General features: G+C 38.8%; 1 protein-coding gene and 1 long non-coding RNA gene across 3 annotated transcripts in view; one reads left to right on the forward strand and one right to left on the reverse strand.

Annotated features, from left to right (window-relative positions):
• The window catches only part of LOC128693630 (uncharacterized), an 805,124-nt gene that overhangs the window by 248,581 nt on the left and 543,053 nt on the right, over positions 1 to 13,490 (reverse strand). The gene's annotated exons all lie outside the window — the stretch shown is intronic.
• LOC128705101 (uncharacterized) lies at positions 9,848 to 10,800 on the forward strand. The gene is made up of 2 exons (XR_008409661.2): positions 9,848 to 10,308; positions 10,667 to 10,800. It is a non-coding gene; the product is annotated as an uncharacterized lncRNA (long non-coding RNA).

Raw genomic sequence — 13,490 nt, forward strand, 5'->3', positions numbered from 1 at the left:
CATTGAGAACCTTCACTCTGTAGCTGCGCTCTCATTGAAAACCCTCAATCTGCAGCTGCACTCTCATTGAATACATTCACTCTGCAGCTGCACTCTTTGAAAACCCTCACTCTGCAACTGCACTCATTGAAAACTCCTCACTCTGCAGCTGCATTCGTTGAAAACCCTCACTCTATAGCTGCATTCGTTGAAAACCCTCACTCTATAGCTGCATTCGTTGAAAACCCTCACTCTATAGCTGCATTCGTCGAAAACCCTCTATAGCTGCATTCGTTGAAAACCCTCACTCTATAGCTGCATTCGTTGAAAACCCTCACTCTATAGCTGCCCTCATTCAAAACCCCTCACTCTGTAGCTGCACACTCAGTGAGTACACTCACTGCCAGAACAGATTTAGTTGTGCGAGTGTTTGCTGCTATCGTAAAACAAATGAAAAGACATGAACAGAAGAGAGTAAATGCAGGTTTCAGGACTATCGTGATAGACTGTAAAAGAAAGTGCCCCAGTAAGTTGCTACCAGATCATGTGAATTGGAGAAAGTGAGCATAGGTGGGACGCAGAGTGCTGCCTGAAGAGAAACAGTATAATTTTAGTGACACTTGCAGGAGTAGCAGACTTCGAAAAATAGAAAGCTTAAACAAAATTCTTATGACAACATCTAGTAGTACAGTTATTTGGTACGTTACTCCTAATTAAATATGGATTTAACTTTGAAAATATTCTAAAGCCTGGAAATAATTGAAGGGAATGCACTATGAGGAAACATACAAATAATCGGAGCGTAGGAGAAATAAGCTTATGACGACGTTTTGTGACGTGGATCATTGACTAGTCACTTTACGTGAGGGTTATTTGTGTATTGTTCCAGTCACGGTATTGTGCCTCTTTGTTCTTTATTTTGTGGAAAGCTTAAAGTAACGGAACCTGAAAACTGAGAAAAAAATGAGAAGAAATGATTACACGCCCAACTTCATTTGGAGAAATGGACAAGATAGTAATAACTGTTTAAATACAGTGGACACAGGTCGAGGCTCAAGACATTGATAATGGAAATGAACGTTATGAAACATTTCTTTAGTCTCTGGATAAAATAAATATGGAATGGCCTGGATTAGAAAATAGCGGAGGCAAATTCAGTACTCCTCTATAAACAGTATGCATAATTAGGTTCAAAAGACTAGAAACTCAGGGACGGAGATTTGAACCCCGCAAAAATAAGCACAACTAGTCGAGTACGTACGTACAGAAACACAAACACATACACACACACACACACACACACGCGCACGTGGGAAAATACAGTACAAACATGATGAATCAGCGGGGTAAGGATCAAGAGGGAACTTCGTTCTTGTGTGTACTTAGTGGAAAAGTCTGGTAGAAGAGGCTCAGACCTGGCTATCGCAGCCAGGCAGTGCTGTGGGGGTATTTGTAATCTTCTCTGCTATTGCTAAAGTTGGCTCAAAAAGAGAGAGAGAGAGAGAGAGAGAGAGAGAGAGAGAGAGAGAGAGAGAGAGAGAGAGAGAGAGAGAGAGAGAGAGAGAGAGAGACAGAGAGAGAGAGAGAGAGAGAGAGAGAGAGAGAGAGAGAGAGAGAGAGAGAGAGAGAGAGAGAGAGAGAGAGAGAGAGAGAGAGAGAGAGAAGCTTTTATAATAAAACATCGCACATCCATATAATCTGACTTAACTGAATTCCAGGATCCAATCACGGACTGTCTCTCTGATTGCACGTCTGTTAGTGAAGGTGGTGGCGTGGTGGTGGTAGTGGGTTGTGTAGTGGCAAAGGTAGTGGTAGTGAGTTGTGAAGTGGCATGGGTGGTTGGTGGTAGTGAGTTGTGTAGTGGCTAGGATGGTGGTAGCAATGGGTTGTGTAGTGGCTAGGATGGTGGTAGTAATGGGTTGTTTAATGGCAAGGATGGTGGTGGGTTGACTGCGATGGAAATCCTTTTCATTGTGGCAGGGAAGCTGGTAGTTAAATGTCTTATTCATGAGAAATAAAGACGAATATGGAAACAAAACAACAAATATTTAAATGCAAATAAAGTCTATATCCATGATATAAAAGCTCTTGCTTTATATATTCCCTGAAAAAAAAAATCAGAAATAGCAAAAAGAGTGTATGTAGATGACATAATCTAAATAAAAATGTATAATATTTTGCAAGACAAGATAATTTCAGTTAATGGATCTATGAGTTATTCAAATCGTCAGTGATTAAGTTTTCATTGTTGTTAATGATAATTAATAATAATATAAACATGAATCAACGTAGGTAAGGATAAACAGGGAACTTCATTAAATAATGTACGAGTTAATTAATACGGTTTATAAGATGAAAGAAAGTTGACTTTGTGAAAATTCTAAAACGATTGCATGTGTGAGAGTAGGAATTAATGATATTATAGAGACCGAGGCTGTAGTTCTCATTATGGACAGAGATCTCCGGCACTGAGTCAAGCGTAGTAGAGTGACTCAGAGGAGGAACTGCTCTTCCTTCCTGACCTCAAATATTTAGGCTGTTCTCCTTTCGATAACAAAAGCATAGAGCATAAGGCCTGCTGTTATCCCTTTCTCTCTTACACTACCACTCCCTCTCCCTCCCTCTCTCTCTCTCTCTCTCTCTCTCTCTCTCTCTGTCTGTCTGTCTGCCTGTCTGTCTGTCTGTCTGCCTGTCTCTCTCTCCCTCCCTCCCTCTCTCTCTCTCTCTCTCTCTCTCTCTCTCTCTATCTATCTCTCTCTCTCTCTCTCTCTCTCTCTCTCTCTCTCTCTCTCTCTCTCTCTCTCTCTCTCTCTCTCTCCAAACTGTGACCTAAATCGCGTTGCGAAAATGGTTCACCTCACAACAAATTGTCTAAACACTCATTTTCCACGCCAGAGAAAATCCCCGAGCAAATGAACTTTGGAAAACTACTTTTAAGTTTCATAATATAAATATATTTTCAGGGAAGGGAGACGGGCTATGGACCAGAATCTGCACCATTCTCACGCACAAACTTGCCACATTGTGGATTACTCTGAAGGCTCGCTCTCGACTCCTGCCCCGCCTGCAGGCAAACCCGTTAGGACCTCCGTAGGGCAGAGTTTGCTGGTGCGATGTATGATAATAATACTAATAAAACTTATAATTTTATTTATCTTTATTCTATAACATAAGTACACTAAATCAAAGACCAATTACATGTACAGCGTATTGAGGTGGTTTTTGTGCTGGGTGGTGGGTTTAAAATGTTTGTTGTGGTAGTTTTTGAGTGGGTGGTAAAGGGTTTTATGGGTGGTGGTTCTCAAGCTGTAGGTGCAGTTTTTGATGGCGGTCATGAGTTTTTTTTTTAAAGCAGTGGGATTTCTTGAATGGTTAATAAGAACATAAGAACATAAGAACGAAGGAACACTGCAGAAGGCCTACTGGCCCATGCGAGGCAGGTCCAAGTCTCCTACCGGCTTAAGCCAATGCACCCAACCTAGTCAGGTCAGGTCACATTGACTTAAGGGAGGAACACGGCAACCGACCTGGTAGCACAAGCTATCAGGTCTAACTCACACCCACCCACATCTACTCATGTATTTATCCAACCTATTTTTAAAGCTACACAACGTTCTGGCCTCTATAACGGTATTTGGGAGTTTGTTCCACTCATCCACAACTCTATTACCAAACCAGTACTTTCCTATATCCTTCCTGAATCTGAATTTTTCCAACTTAAAACCATTGCTGCGAGTCCTGTCTAGGCTAGATATTTTCAGCACACTATTTACATCTCCTTTATTTATTCCTGTCTTCCATTTATACACCTCAATCATATCCCCTAATTCTACGTCTTTCTAGAGTGCAGTTTCAGGGCCCTTAGTCTATCCTCATAGGGAAGGTTTCTGATACATGGGATCAACTTTGTCATCCTCCTTTGTACATTTTCCAGAGAATTTATATCCATTCTGTAATACGGTGACCAAAACTGTGCAGCATAATCTAAATGAGGCCTAACCAAGGATGTATAGAGTTGAAGAACAACCTGAGGACTCCTATTATTTATGCTTCTTGATATGAAGCCAAGGATTCTATTAGCTTTATTGCGAACACTTATGCACTGTTGTCTTGGTTTCAGATTACTGCTAACCAGAACTCCTAAATCTTTTTCGCAATCCGTAATATTAAGATCCACATTATTTAGTTTATATGTGGCATGGTTATTGTCCTGTCCAACATTTAGAACTTTGCATTTGTCTATATTAAACTGCATCTGCCACTTCTCCGACCACTGCATCAGTCTATTCAAATCTTCCTGGAGTGCTCGAATGTCCTCGTCAGAATGAATTCGACGGCCTATTTTGGTGTCATCGGCAAACTTTCCGATGTCGCTCTTTATGCCCTCATCTATGTCGTTTATGTAGATTGTGAACAGCAAGGGGCCCAACACTGACCCCTGTGGAACACCGCTCAGACGCTTCCCCACTCTGATTTCTCCCCATTTATGCAAACTCTCTGCTGCCTATTTGTCAACCATGCCTCTATCCAGGAAAAAATTTCTCCTCCTATTCCATGTGCTTTAATTTTCCTCAATAGTCTCTGATGTGGGACCCTGTCAAAAGCCTTACTGAAGTCCATATACACAATATCATATTCATTACCATGATCTACCTCCTCAAATACCTTAGTGAAAAAAGTTAATAAATTCGTAAGGCAGGAACGCCCCTTTGTAAAACCATGCTGAGATTCGTTGATTAATTTATGCTTTTCAAGGTGGCTACGAACTGCCTCGGCAATTATTGATTCCATAAATTTTCCCACTATGGAGGTTAGGCTTATTGGTCTATAGTTCGAAGCTATGGACCTGTCACCTGTTTTGAAAATAGGTATCACATTTGCCATTTTCCACTTATCTGGCACCATGCCAGTTTGTAGTGATATGTTGAAAAGATTAGCCAAAGGTGTGCTAAGCTCCTCTTTACATTCCTTTAGAACCCTTGCATACAGTTCATCAGGGCCTGGGGATTTGTTAGGTTTTAATTTATCTATTTGCCTAAGGACCATGTCACTTGTGACCCTAATAGTGCACAGTTTATTATCGTCCTGTTCTACATAATTTATCATTACTGGAATATCGCTGGTATCCTCCTGTGTAAAAACTGAGAGGAAGTATGTGTTAAAAATTCTACACATTTCCTTATCACTGTCAGTGAGCTGACCCGAGGAACTTTTGAGTGGGCCTATCTTGTCCCTGATCTTACTTCTGTATACCTGAAAGAATCCTTTTGGGTTAGTCTTCGATTCTCTTGCAACTTTAACCTCATAATCTCTTTTTGCTTTTCTAATTCCCTTTTTTATTTCTCTCTTTAACTGAATATATCGATTTCTCAATTGCCCCTCTCCTCTTTTGATTTGCCTATATATGCCTCTCTTTTGACCAATCAGATATTTTAATCTATTGTTCATCCATTTAGGATCATTTTTGTTTGATCTGATTTCCCTATTTGGAACATAATTTGACTGAGCAGCTAGAACTATGCCCTGGAAAGCATCATATCGGCAACCATCACCACCTACCTGACCCTTAGTCAGGTCATTCCAGTTCAGCCCACCTAAGTAATTTTTTCAGTCCTATGAAATCAGCCAAGCGAAAGTTAGGGACGGAGACTTGATTGCCATTATTAGGGGAATTCCATGATATATTAAAACTGAGTGATTTGTGATCACTTTCCCCAAGCTCATCATTAACCTCAAGATTATTAATTAGTGTTTCCCTACTGGCAAGAACCAAGTCAAGGAGGTTATTTCCCCTAGTTGGCTCTGTCACAAACTGTTTTAAAAAACAATCCTGGATCGTATCAAGAAAGTCACCTGACTCTAAATTTCCTGTCAAATTGCTCCAGTCAATCTGTCTATAGTTGAAATCTCCCATTAGCACAACATTTTCGTATGTAGATGCCTTACGAATTTCGTCCCATAGAAGTTTACTGCACTCCCTATCAAGATTAGGGGCCCTGTAAATCACACCCAAAATTAGTTTTTCTCGGCCCTCGAGAAGCTGTAACCAAACAGATTCAGTGGCTGACGCTTCTAATTTAATATCTTGTCTAACACAACAATTTAAATTGTCTCTGACATACATCGCTACTCCACCACCTTTCCTGTTGACCCTGTCAATGCAGTGTGTTTAAGAGTGGTTGTACTGATTTTCTAACGGTTGATACATTGATTTTGAGGGTGTTTTTTCAGTGGTTAAGACACTGATTTTCGGGGTTGCGGTGGTAGTTTCCGGAAAGGCAATGGTGATTATTGTGTCCTTGTTTTCTTCTTTGTTTGTTTGAGCAGCTGCTGTAGAGACTTTGTTGGTTGCTTTCTCTTCCCCGGTTAAAAACCTGTTGACTACACAGCTGCTGTTAAAACTGTAACCCGCAAACCATCAACCAAGGATCAAATTGAACTTTAAGTGTGTATACAGAGACATACATCTCTCTGTGTATATAAACTGTGCGTTTTCATAGTATTTGGAGGCCGACAGTGGTGGTTCTTGAGCGGTTTCTATAGTTTTATTTTTTGCATTTATTATGGAGGGTAAAACTGGGACAGGATAAAGCATGGAAAAAGAGTGGGAGGCGGAAAGAGATGTAAAGAAGGTTGTGGTAAACAGATAAGAAAGAAAGGAGTGTGGGCAGACAGGAAGAGACGGGTAAGAGAAGTTGTGGGTAGACAAGAAGAATCGGGAAAGAGAAGTGATGGGTAGACAAGAAGAGACGGGTAAGAAACGTGGTGGATAGACAGAAAGAACTGGTTAAAAAGAGGTAAGATAGAGTGATAATACACAGGAAGAGAGATGTAAGCAAGTATGGGATAGACAAGATAGAAGGAAGACAGGTTTCAAGGGGACAGGAAAAAAAAAGGCAAGAAAGGATGAGGAAAGACAAGCAAAGAGAACTAAGAAAAGTTGTGGGTACACAGCAAGGGAGAAGTAAAGTTAAGTAGCCTGATCACTTTGGTTGGGTTATAAGTGATTTTTGACACATAGTAAGGAGTGTTATATCCTGGTCCCTGAGCGTGCTGGAGAGGTGTAGGCAACACTAGACACACACTCACCTTGTTAGTAAAGGCATTGTCAAGGTTGTCTCTGCTCTGTTCTGTGAGAAAATGTTTTTTGTTTATTCTTCTCGTGTTTTCGGGAGAGAGAGAGTGAGAGAGAGAGAGAGAGAGAGAGAGAGAGAGAGAGAGAGAGAGAGAGAGAGAGAGAGAAAAAAAAAGTGAGAGAATTCAGGTTATTTCCAGGAGGGCGGGTATGACTTCCATTTTCCTACTGTCCTTCATAATGATACCTTGTTGTGCTTCAGGTTAGGTGTGTGTGTGTATGTGTGTGTGTGTGTGTGTGTGTGTGTGTGTGTGTGTGTGTGTGTGGTTTCTACTATTTTTGGATTCAGGGATCAAAACTTAGCTCTTGAATCCGCTTCTAACTAGCCGTTTCCCGCTTCGCTCCCTCCTATCCTCGCTACCCCCCTTCACAGTTATTCCTAAAGCTATTTATATAATCAGCATCCACCACTTTCTTAATCCAGGTTACTTTCCTTTCTGGCCTCTCTGATGCTGAATGGACATTTTCTGAAATCCCTGTGAACCCGTTTACCCCTTCTCGAATTGTCTATAACTATCCATCTTATCGAGTCCTCGTTGTATCTTATACGTCGTTCTTATTCCTCCTCTTTCCCGTCTATCCTCTAATGTCAGGTTTAGCTACATAAATTTCTCTTTCTGTTTAGTTAGCTTCTAATCATGGTTCAAGGAAAACCTCTAATCTTTATCTGTTTTCGTTATATACTTTGCCATGTGTGGATTCCAAGTTGGTGCTGCCTATTTCAAAACGGGCTTGATGTATATCACATATTCTCATGAATATTTCTTATTTGAAATTCTTGAACGCTAGTCTTCATTTCGTCAAACGCGTATTCTACAGAAGGTATATGTGGTTCGGTTGATGTACACTTCTGGAAATATGCTCGTTACTGTGCTCACTCCTAGGACTTTTTCCCTGAGTAAGGTTTGTAATCACTGTCTTGTGAGTCTGCAATCTGTTTCCGGTACAGTTTCCTCTTCCTACTCTTCATAAACGTGCATTTGGACTGATTTAATTCCTGTAGCAGTTTGTCTGGCTAATTCAGTATCGATCCTTGGGGAACCCCACGTAATGTACCCGCCCATTGTTTTTCATCTTCCAGGATAATTTTTTTTCTCTGTTTCCATCCTGCCACCACCCTTCCTTCAGTAATCAACCACCACCACTACACACCACCACCACCACTACCACCACCATTACAACCACCGTCACCACCACCACCACCACCACCACCACCACCACCACCACCACCACCACCACTACCACTACCCAACAGTTTCACCACCATCTACTCATTTCCCAATAATGAGAAAGTCTTATATCTCAAGCACACTATTCATTCCCCTTCTTAAATTAGCATATTTTTCCGTTTTTCATTACACACAGTAATTTATCTTTTTATCAGTCTTCGTTCTGCCTAACACGTCTTCCTAAAACGAAAATTTTTGCTACCTCTTTATATCATATATCTCATTTTAAATCATTAATTACATATAATGCGTTTATGGCTATATGCGTATTCTAATATTTCCTCACATTTTTATCTTAATTTCCTTGGAATTTTTTTCCTAATTCATTTTATGTAATTCTGAGTTGTCATTAGCTCCGCAGGTATTATTTACTTTTTTTTCATTCATCTGACGTACTTGACACTAGTGATTTTATCTGTTTTTGTAGAAGTACGTATATCGTGGTGAGTTACGCTCTGGTTATTTCTCAACAGTTATTGTACGAATCTGTTTGTCTGTCTGTCCGTCTGTCTGCCTCTCTCTCTCTCTCTCTCTCTCTCTCTCTCTCTCTCTCTCTCTCTCTCTCTATCTATCTATCTATCTATCTATCTATCTATCTGTCTAGACCCTCTCTAAGCCATAAGGCGTAAACGAAAGGTATAAAATATATTAATAATAACTTGAAAACCTGAAGATTATTCCTTACGACTCGGAATGAAATCATGAGAAAAATAATAAAAAAGTAGGCAGACACTATTTCGTGAAGCGAAATTTACTCATAATATTAAAGCAAACCTTAATGCTTTTCAAAATTCGAGAAAGGTAAGAAAAAGTTTCAAGTTACAATGGGATCTTTAATTGACAGCAACGGACAGCATAACTAGCTAACTTGTAGCTGTGCCTAAAACGGTCTCCACTCAGCACATCCTTCAACTCAATCTTCACAATCGAAAACGAGAGACTACAGGACTATGGGCCACGCAGTTTTATCCCAGGAACTAAATATTGACTAAATCAGCAGCCTAGACACGTTAAAATACCCTTAGAAGCTGAGGGTAAAAAACAATCCACCATTTACCTCCATAACAGCGCGATACCAGTTATAGGAAGATTAATGACAATCATGGATTCTGATATTATAAAATTATTGAAAGCCAAAAGTCAACGATACATTAGCAAATAAAATTTCTAACAAATTTACCAGAATTCATTTACAAAACCATGGGTTTACAAAGTCCCTCCACTACCTCATCCTCCAAAATACCATCCGCAAATTCTCATGACATAAGAGCCATCTTTAAAGCTGGAGTAGGGATTAGCTAACGGGTGAGCACGTCAAACAGGTGGATGATATAGTGAGCATCCATGTACCACCAACAACCTCCGTAAATCACCTTACACAAAAAGCAGTGAAAAATTGAGAAATATTAAAGTGGCGTAAGGTGATGAATTGAGTCTCCCAGGGATCCTTCCCTTTAATGAAATTTTTCATTTAATACTATTTAGCAACTCTTTATGTGTATGGGAGAGTGTTGTGTGTAAGTCACCCCAGACATTGTCCGGAACCCGCATAGAAAGCATCTAATATGGGGAAACTTGCCGATTTCATTGTTATTTGTGAAATGGTGAAAGATCTTCCTTGGTTGGAATTTTGCAACACTGCCAATCAACTCTTAAGGAAAGATGGTGAAACATTGAGTGAAAAGAATTTTCAGCGAGTTAAAAATTGGTTAGAAAATGAACTTGATTCACATAAATTCATTGATGAAATGGCAACGGAGTGGAGTGATGATCTGGTATATTATATTTTGGAAAACAATATACCTGAAAACTTTGTCAGTCAAATATTTAATCGACAGTATAATCTGTGTATTTTGCATAGATGGTACAACACAAAGAAGTGGAAATTAATTTGGAGAGAACTTTTCACAGATATTAAACAATATATTAAAAACATTGAGCCTAATGTGTGAGTAACTTATAAAGGTAAGCAAAATTATTTACCTTGTATCAGTGCTTTAATTCATTTAAATTATTATGAGGAAGTAATTATAACTTGAAGAGATATATATTTGAATTAATAACTCATATTTATCTCTTCATGAAAATGTAACACTTACCTTTTTCGACTTTCTCTACCTGAACACCGAGAATCATGTCTACCATAATACTTACATCACGATCATGCTTTTTTAAGTCATGAATGGGGAGATATTTAAGTTAACGAGAAGAATATGTCTGGGATAGTGAAAAAATAAGTAACTTTTAGTTGGTTATATCTTTTACAGGTGATGGTGCAAATTTCTCCCCATTATATGCTAATGAATTATATTAAAATTTACAGGTACCGATGTGACGGGACTTGGAAGAACAAGACTTAGAGAGGAGGATTTATGATGTTTAGATCGTGTTGTTACACCAAGATTAATATGTTTCATTCATTAAAAAGAGAAATGTTTAATAAAAATTTTTAAGACATGATGAAGTTTTAAATCAAACCTTACCATGAAAAAAAAATGTATTGAGGTAGAATACAAATGTTATATCTCAATCTTCCCCTTATTATTTTAAAATGAACTAAAAAGCAATGAGCACACCAAATTTTTAGAACAAGAGGATACATTTGGTCTGGAAAGAGATGAATTTCTACCATGGATGTTACCCGCATTTCATGGCGCCTGTCTGTCCTGAGTTGACGCAGGTGTTATGTTCTACCTTGGGTGTGAACCGCATTACGCCATGTGTTGGGGTGACCCACAATGAGTCTCTCAGAGCGAGGACAGTGCTTCTATTCGGAAATCGAGTAAATATTTCTACCATTGAGTGTGTTTTACCAACAAGAAAATAATGTTCGATTTTACGATAAAGTTTTCAAAACTAATTTGGAAATATCCAAAATGGAGTCGTTCAAAGTAATTCTGGAGTACTCAAATAGTGTTTTGGGGGTGTTCCAATATATTTTAGGATAGGTTCGGCTAGGTTAGGTTGGGTTAGGTTAAGATAGGTTAGGTTAGGTTAGGTAATGGTTAGGCAAGGTTAGATTAGGAAAAGATAGGTTAGGCTAGGATAGGTTAGGTTAGGTTAGGTTAGGTTAAGTTAGGTTAGGTTAGGCTAGGTTATGTTAGGTAAGGTTAGGTTAGGGTAGGTTCGGTAAGGTTAGGTTAGGTTAGGTTAGGTTAGGATAAGTTAGGTAAGGTTAGGATAGGTTAGGTTAGGTTAAGTTAGGTTAGGATAGGTTAGGTTAGGCTAGGTTAGGTTAGGTTAGGTAAGGTTAGGTTAGGTTATGTTAGGTAAGGTTAGGTTAGGTTATGTTAGGTAATAGGTTATGTTAGGTAAGGTTAGGTTAGGTTATGTTAGGTAAGGTTAGGTTAGGTTAGGTTAGGATAAGTTAGGTAAGGTTAGGATAGGTTAGGTTAGGTTAAGTTAGGTTAGGGTAGGTTCGGTTAGGATAGGTTAGGTTAGGTTATGTTAGGTTAGGTTAGGCTAGGTTATGTTAGGTAAGGTTAGGTTAGGGTAGGTTCGGTAAGGTTAGGCTAGGTTAGGTTAGGTTCGGTTAGGTTAGGTTAGATTAGGTTAGGTTAGGTTAGGTTAGGTTAGGTTAGGTTAGGTTAGGTTAGGTTAGGGTAGGTTAGGTTAGGTAAGGTTAGGTTAGGTTAGGTGCGTGTGTGTGTGTGTGTGTGTGTGTGTGTGTGTGTGTGTGTGTGTGTGTGTGTGTGTGTGTGTGTGTGTGTGTGTGTGTGTGTGTGTGTGTGTGTGAATATCTTGGTTACAGTGATTTTAGTGGATTTGAGATGCATTTGTGGATGTGAAATGTGATTTTTTTTGTGTGTGTGTTCAGAAGAGGTGTGTTGGGAGATGGGTGAGTGGATGTGAAGAAATGCGGGTGAGATGGAGAGGGGTATGGGGAGGGTTGTAATTAGAAAAATGGCGAGATTTTACTGAATATAAAGGTAATGTGTGAATATTTTAAAAAGAAATTATAGAATTGAAAAGTTATGATATATTGGAAAAAGAAATGGAGGGGTGTTGAAAACATGTCGCAATAGTTGGGTAGTTGATGCGAGTATAATATTAATTTATGTGGATACAAGGAGATGGGTATGGAGAGGATTTTATTAGAATTTTAGTAGTAAAAAGAAGGGAAAAAAAATGTGAATAAATTGGTAATTGATGAGGGATGTGGGTAATGTAGTCGAATTAGAGATACCGAAAAAGATGAGTAAAGTGTTTGAGTTAGTTTTTGTGACTTTTTCTGATGTACTGTGTCCCCTTATTAACTTTAATGAACTAAAAGGGTTAAACCGAGAAAAAATTGTGGGTTGTGGATGTTGTGGGGTGTGTGTTAGGTGTCATAGAGTTTTTTTTGTGAAAATCTTGGTTACAGTGATGACATTAGTTAAAACGAGTAAAATTTGTTGGTAATTGATGAGGGTAGTGTAGTCGAATTAGAGTTACCGAAAAAAGATGATATAAGTGGGTTGTGATGAAATTAGTTAAAAAAAAAACGATATTCAAAGGTGTTTTGAAGGTGTTCAAAGGTGTTTATGTGAGTATTCAAATGATTATGAGAGTGTTTTGGGGGTGTTCAAAGTAAAGTGTTTGAGTTAGTTTTTGTGACTTTTTTTCTGATGTATTGTGTCCCCTTAATAACTTTAATGAACTAAAAGGGTAAAAACGAGAAAAATTGTGGGTGTTGTGGGGTGTGTGTGCGTGTGTGTTAGGTGTCATAGAGTTTTTTTTTTTTTGTGAAAATCTTGGTTACAGTGATGACATTAGTTAAAACGAGTAAAATTTGTTGGTAATTGATGAGGGTAGTGTAGTCGAATTAGAGTTACCGAAAAAAGATGATATAAGTGGGTTGTGATGAAATTAGTTTAAAAACGATATTCAAAGGTGTTTTGAAGGTGTTCAAGGGTGTTTATGTGAGTATTCAAATGATTATGAGAGTGTTTTTGGGGGTGTTCAAAGTAAAGTGTTTGAGTTAGTTTTTGTGACTTTTTTTCTGATGTATTGTGTCCCCTTAATAACTTTAATGAACTAAAAGGGTAAAAAACGAGAAAATGCCTAGTCTGGAGACTGAGGGATGAGTTGTAATTTAATGAAATGTGTAAGTGCAGATAAATTAGAGATGTCAAATCTTATTTGGGAGTACTCAAATAGTGTTTTGG

The sequence above is a fragment of the Cherax quadricarinatus genome, chromosome 34 (assembly GCF_038502225.1).
Source record: "Cherax quadricarinatus isolate ZL_2023a chromosome 34, ASM3850222v1, whole genome shotgun sequence".
NCBI lineage: Eukaryota > Metazoa > Arthropoda > Malacostraca > Decapoda > Parastacidae > Cherax > Cherax quadricarinatus.